This window comes from Hemitrygon akajei, chromosome 10 (genome assembly GCF_048418815.1).
Source record: "Hemitrygon akajei chromosome 10, sHemAka1.3, whole genome shotgun sequence".
Taxonomy (NCBI): domain Eukaryota; kingdom Metazoa; phylum Chordata; class Chondrichthyes; order Myliobatiformes; family Dasyatidae; genus Hemitrygon; species Hemitrygon akajei.
The window spans coordinates 132,092,421-132,099,548 of record NC_133133.1 but is presented as its reverse complement, the minus strand read 5'-3'; positions in this window follow the sequence as shown (position 1 = coordinate 132,099,548).

Below are 7,128 nucleotides of genomic sequence, written 5' to 3'. Positions count from 1 at the left end.
CTGGAGGAACTCAGTAGTCAGGCAGCATCTATGGAGGAAAATGGACAGTTAACGTAGTTCAGGACTGGAAAGAAAGTGGGGAGATAGTTATAGTCAACTATAAGATATTGTGTCTAATCCCTCAAACTGCTATCGATTGTTTCTCTCTCCCTCCCTCTCTCTAGGAGCACTTCTTCCCATAATTCCTCTCAAGTATTTTATTTAGAGCAAATATACATCTAGTCTGGCATTCATGTCTGAAATGAGCAATACATTATTCTCATAGAGGCTGCATCCAACAAACATGACATAATGGGCAGGACTCACAGGAGCCAGTCTATTGAAATTGGGTGTTAGGAAGTATTTGTTTGGAATTTAAAACATTCCAGGCCACAATCACAGCCATTTTTTCTGCCCATCTGTGCCTGCTACAACCACTCTTCCTGTCCAAATCAGCAGACAGTGCTGAGTACTGGATTATGTATACAGGAACTACAATAGATGGAAAGGGTGACAGAGGGACAATCCATAGGATAAATTCTTTCCAATAATCCCTGGATCAGTGTTAGTCACTGGGCATTATATACTGCCCAGTTAGTGCTACAGAAGGATAAATACTGGTTAGGGAAGTACTTGAGCCAAACCATGTTTAGGGAACTGGAATAAGCAAAGAGATTACTCAGAATGTTTAATCAATACCCGAGCATTGAAGTAGAATATTTAGCATTACTGATCTACACTGGGATATTTATCATCTTGGGCTCACCCAGCTTGAAGGGTCAAGAGTAGTTATGGCATATTGGAAAGGAAGAATGTGCTGTTATCATTGTACAGGGTGATTGTGAGGATCCACCTGAAAAACTACAGACAGATTCAGTACCCTTATGTAAGAAAGCAAGCATACTCACATTGAAGGCGAGTATGAGAAATTCACTTGCCTAATTCCTGGGATAAAAAGCTTGTCCTGGAATGACTGACAAAATATGTTCTTTGAAATAATTGGAGAGCCCCAAATGAGGGTACATGGCTTCAAGATAAAATGGTGATTAATGAAATGCATGAGATTCCTATTTCAGAATCAGGTGAATCTGTGGAATTCTCTACTCCAGAAGATTGCTGAGATTGGATCACTACAGGTTTTCAAATACATCAAGACTTGAATGACTTGGGAATTAAGAAATAACTGGCTTTGGCACAGGAGGGTTCACAAGGTAAGAACTTGTGAGATGTGAAGCAAATTAGCTTGCGAATAGCAGACAGGGATTGATAGTGGAGAGTCACTTTTATTGTTGGAAGCCTACTACCAAAATAACCAGTATTGGGAGCCATACTGTTTGTTACATACAGTAATGATATAACTGTGAATGTACGTACAAGTTATGATTAGTAAGTTTGCAGACGACTCAAAAGTTGGTTGGATTGTGGATAATGGAAAGTATAGTTTCAGGCTACAGAAAGATAATGATCAGCTTGTAAATTGCGCAGAGCAACGGCAGATGGGATTTAATCTCAATTACTCTAAATGAAGCATTTTTGGGGCAAGGGCGTAAAATAAAGGTAGGCCACAAACAATAAATGATAGGGCCCTAGCATGTGCAATGATAGATAGATAGATAGATAGATACTTTATTCATCCCCATGGGGAAATTCAACATTTTTTCCAATGTCCCATACACTTGTTGTAGCAAAAACTCATTACATACAATACTTAACTCAGTAATAATATGATATGCATCTAAATCACTAACTCAAAAAGCATTAATAATAGCTTTAAAAAAGTTCTTAAGTCCTGGCAGTTGAATTGTAAAGCCTAATGGCATTGGGGAGTATTGACCTCTTCATCCTGTCTGAGGAGCATTGCATCGACAGTAACCTGTCGCTGAAACTGCTTCTCTGTCTCTGGATGGTGCTATGTAGAGGATGTTCAGGGTTTTCCATAATTGACCGTAGCCTACTCAGCGCCCTTCGTTCAGCTACCGATGTTAAACTCTCCAGTACTTTGCCCACGACAGAGCCCGCCTTCCTTATCAGCTTATTAAGACATGAGGCGTCCTTCTTCTTAATGCTTCCTCCCCAACACGCCACCACAAAGAAGAGGGTGCTCTCAACAACTGACCTATAGAACATCTTCAGCATCTCACTGCAGACATTGAATGACGCCAACCTTCTAAGGAAGTACAGTCGACTCTGTGCCTTCCTGCACAAGGCATCTGTGTTGGCAGTCCAGTCTAGCTTCTCGTCCAACTGTACTCCCAGATACTTGTAGGTCTTAACCTGCTCCACACATTCTCCATTAATGATCACTGGCTCCATATGAGGCCTAGATCTCCTAAAGTCCACCACCATCTCCTTGGTCTTGGTGACATTGAGACGCAGGTAGTTTGAGTTGCACCATATCATGTTAGTATGTTAGTACTCACTTCCAGAGGTCTAGAATACAAGGGCAGGGATGTGATACTGAGGTTTTATAAAGCACCGGTGAGGCCTCACCTTGAGTATTGTGAACAGTTTTGGGTTCCTCACCTAAGAAAAGGTGCTGGCATTGGAGAAGGTTCAAAGGAAGTTCATAAGGATGATTCCGGGAATGGAAGAGTTACCATAGGAGGAACGTTTGACGGCTCCGGGTCTGTACTCACTGGAATTTGGAAGGATGGGTGGGATCTCATTGAATCCTTCAAATGTTGAAAGGCCTAGACAGAGTAGATGTGGAAAGGATGTTTCCCATTGTAAATTTGTGGAATTTGTTACCACAGGCAGCTGAACAGACCAGGGCACTGGATGTATTTAAGGCAGAGATTGACAGGTCCTTGATTGGATATATCATTAAAGGTGACAGGGAGAAGGCTGGAGAGTGGGGCTGAGGAGGGGAGAAAAGGATCAGCTATGATTGAATGGTGAAGCAGCCTCAATGGGCCAAATGGCCTAATTCTGCTCCTATGTCTTATGTGCTGAGGTATGGAAAAATCTTATAGTCCAAATCTAAAAATCCCAGTCGTTGACAACATTGGTAAAGAACGGGGAAAGAAAGCCTATGTTATAGCAACTTATAATAGCTGGGACATAGAACATAAGTTGTGTGATAATCACATTGGTGACACCAGGTTTTAAATATTTTAATTCAATTTTATTTAGAGATACAGTGTGGAACAGGCCCTTTTGGCCCAATGAGTCAGATACAGAGCAGCTCACCTATTTAACCCTAGCTAAATCACAGGACAATTTACAATGACCGGTACATCTTGTGTTATTTGTCATCTCTATTAACCACTTGGTGAGCAATGTTATTAACATGATTAGTATGTTCACAGATGATGCCAAATCTGGTGCACTGAAGTCAGGTGAGTTATCACAAAGGCTTTAAGTAATGAAGCCAGACCAATGCGGAACTGAAAATCATAAACAACGCGCTAAAAATTCTTAAGAAATTCAACTTGGTCAGGCAGTATCTATAGGATCTGCAGCAATTTGGGAAGTGCACCAGGGAATGATAAGTGAAATTTAACTCAGACAAGTTTGTGATGTTTTACTTTGGTAAGTGAAGCTAGGACATGGGGAATGGTAGTAACCTGGGAAGTGCAGTAGAACAGAGCAACTTTGGTTACAGGTACACATTCACTGTTCAGTTTTGAAATGCTTAAAGAGAAACAATTATTAGAAAACCAAGATGTTTATTGGTATTTACAGATGCGACAATATGTTAATAAGACGCTTAAAAATGTAACCAAGGCAAATACATGCTTGATAGAGCTATTTAGAAAAGCATATACTTCAGATAATGGTAGTAGAATCATTTCAAGCATGTATAAGGGGTTGTCAAATCTTAAAACACATTCGACTTCATACATTAAAACAAAATGGGAGAAGGAAGAATGGACAACAATATGGAGATATCAATGGAAGTGTACCAGTTCACAGAAATGGAGGGAGTTTGGATGGAAAAACTTGGTAAGATATTTTATTACACCCTCTCAGAAATCCCATTATGATCGTAACCTCCCTGTTTGCTGGAGAAATTGTGGAAATCAAAATGCAAATCATTATCATATTTTTTGGGACTGCCCTGTTATCAGAAACTATTGGAGGGGGATACACAATGCCCTACAAGACATCTTTAAATGTGAAATACCCTTAGAGAGTGAGACCATATATTTTGGATAAATACCTCAAGAATGGTTGAAAAGAGATAAATATTTAATGAATATACTGATGGTGGCTGGTAAAAAGACTCTTACTAGGAAATGGTTATCACAGGAGAGCCCAACTTTAAATGCATGGATGGAAATTGCAATGGACATTTACAAAATGGAGAAGATAACAGCATCTGTTAATCATAAGCTGGAACAATTTGATTCATACTGGGAAAATGGTTTAACTACATAATGCCTCACAGGCCTGATTTTATTCTCACAAATCAATGAATCTGTTGTAAAGAAAAAAGATCACTCCCTACTTGTAAATAGTTCTTTCCTTTTGCTTGTTTTTTCTTTCCACTCTTTTCTATAAGTGTATACCTGAAATAAATACTTTGTGGAGATTTGTGATATATATGATTATATGATATATATGTACAATGTCTGAAATACATCTTATGTACAAAGTATATGTTTGTTTGATGATGAACTTCAATAAAAAAAATTACAAAAAAAAAACAAAGAAAGTGGAGACATGGATGGACAGTGATGTGAAGGCCTGTAGCCTTCTGATTACAAGATTCGGGACAAAGTTTTACTGGTGTACAAGATGTTGGTTGAGAATGCATTTGGATAACTGTGTCCAGTTCTGATCAGCTTGGTATAGGAAAGATGTCATTGATCTGGAAAGGGCCCAGAAAGGAGGTGAGCAATAAGGACAGATAGGATAGACTGGGCTTTTTTCCCCTGGAGAATAGGAGGCTGAGGTGGGAACTTATAAACACTCATGAAATCATGAGAAGGAGAGATAAAGGGAATGGTCGGTGTTTCTCACAGGGTGGAGGGGGGAGACAGTCAACATTCCATTTAAGTTTTTATCTACAGCAGCATGGACCAGCTATTGCTCTGAGCAGGAAATGTTTACACAAGCTGAAAACAGCGTGATACTTTAAATCACAAAGAAGAGAAAATCTGCAGATGCTGGAAATCCAAGCAGCACACACAAAATGCAGGAGGAACTCGGCAGGCCAGGCAGCATCTATGGAAAAGAGTAAAGATGGACCTTTTAGGGCAAGACCCTTCATCAGGATCGGAGGGAGGGAGGGAGAGAAGGGGGGTAGGAGGAGGGGGGTAGGAGGAGGGGGGAGGAGGAGGGGGGAGGAGGAGGGGGGAGGAGGAGGAGGGGGGAGGAGGAGGAGGGGGGGGGAAGGAGGGAGAGAGAGGGAGAGAGTGGGAGAGAGAGAGGGAGAGAGTGGGAGAGAGTGGGAGAGAGGGAGATCATATCATATCAGACCTGGGAATTGAAACTTTTTGTTTCTCAACCATCTCCTGCCCCTCTGGGTCGCATAATCATACAGCACAAAAGAAGGGTTTTCAGTTCAATGTCTGTCTATTCCCATCCAAGCTAGTCCCAATTGCCCACGTCTGACTCACATCCGTTTAAACCAGGGGTTCCTAACCATTGTTATTCCATGGAGCCATACCATTAACAGAGGGGTCTGAAGAGCCCAGGTTGGGAACCCCTGCTCTAAACATTTCCTATCTATGTATCTGTCCAAGTGCCTTACATGTCCTTCACCTCCACTCCCTAATCTCAAGTCTGGACAATGTTGGCCTCACAACTCTGGCGTCAAGCTCTCGCCTTCGCTCACTGATGGATCTGAGCTTGAGTGAAAATAAACTGGGAGATCCAGGAGTGAAACTGGTGCCAGCAGCTCTGACGAGTGCAGACTATAAAATGCAGAGACTGGTGTCTGGCCCCGAACATTAATATGATCTGTAATTGTGTTGCAGATAAACACTGGGGATTTTCCCATTTTCTCTCTCTCTGCCTCCTTCTACAATGCTCTCTTAGAACTCCAGACTAAAATGTGTCAGTCTCGAGGATCTTGCGTGTGCACTCAATATAAACTGTTCATTGCTGGAGCTGGATCCGAAATCAAACTCCTTCACAGGGGGACTCTCACGAATTGCACAATCAGGAAGAGGAAATGCTCAGGAATGGGCTAATAGTCTGGATCGGCATTAATCACACTCATTGTGCACATGGTGGAGTCACCTTCAGTGAGAATCCTTTTAGCCCTGTTGCCGGGACAGTGCAGCTGTAACTTTTACTCCAGTTCATGCAACAAGTTGTCAAGATTCAAAATTATTTATCATGCATACAGCAAAATTCGCAGTGAAACGCGTCGTTTGCGTTAACAAGCAACACACCCGAGGGCGTGCTGGGGGCAGCCTGCAAATGTCACCATACATCCCGGCGCATAATGACATCAATTTATCAAGTACCTCAATGATTAATCTTAGATCTCTTCTGGTGTAATTTGTAATCAGCGGCCATCGGATTTAAAGTGACAATGATAAATGGGACTTGATTATTCAGCCCGTCACACGTTGTAGCATGTTTGTGAACTGTGCGTGATTAGAATTGAACTGTATACAATTTATTTTTCCTACAGGTTAAAACCTTATTCACTCGTTAAGTTACAATGATGACGGTGACTCCAACGAATTGTTGTCAGCTCCTGAAGTAGAGTTTACATGTGGTGGTTTGAGAAGCTCGACTGAGGTTCCCGTTCTATCCCCAAGAGACAGAAGGACCACATAACTAGTTTCTGTCTATCTCCTCTACTTGATACTCCTGATATTCCGAAACCTTAATAAGGCCATTTGTCAGATTTTCACTTGCTAAAAGATACCGCCCATGTCTTAATCTGTGCACGTAATGCAACTCCAGAATCCCGGCGTCAGTCTGAGAAATCCACTCTTACTTCATTCGAGATGGGACAAGAGGTAGATCCGGGCTATCAATGAGACAACGGTATCCCAGTCAGCTTCCCCGAGATATTACGAAACCTACAACACAACGGCCAGATACTCAGGATCAGCTTTATTATTGAACATGAATGGGAGAGGTATGAAGGGCTATGGTTGAGAAGCAGGAAGCAGGTTGATGGCACGAGGCAATGTAACAGATCAGCGCCAACTACGTAGACCGAATAGCCTGTTTTTGGGCAGT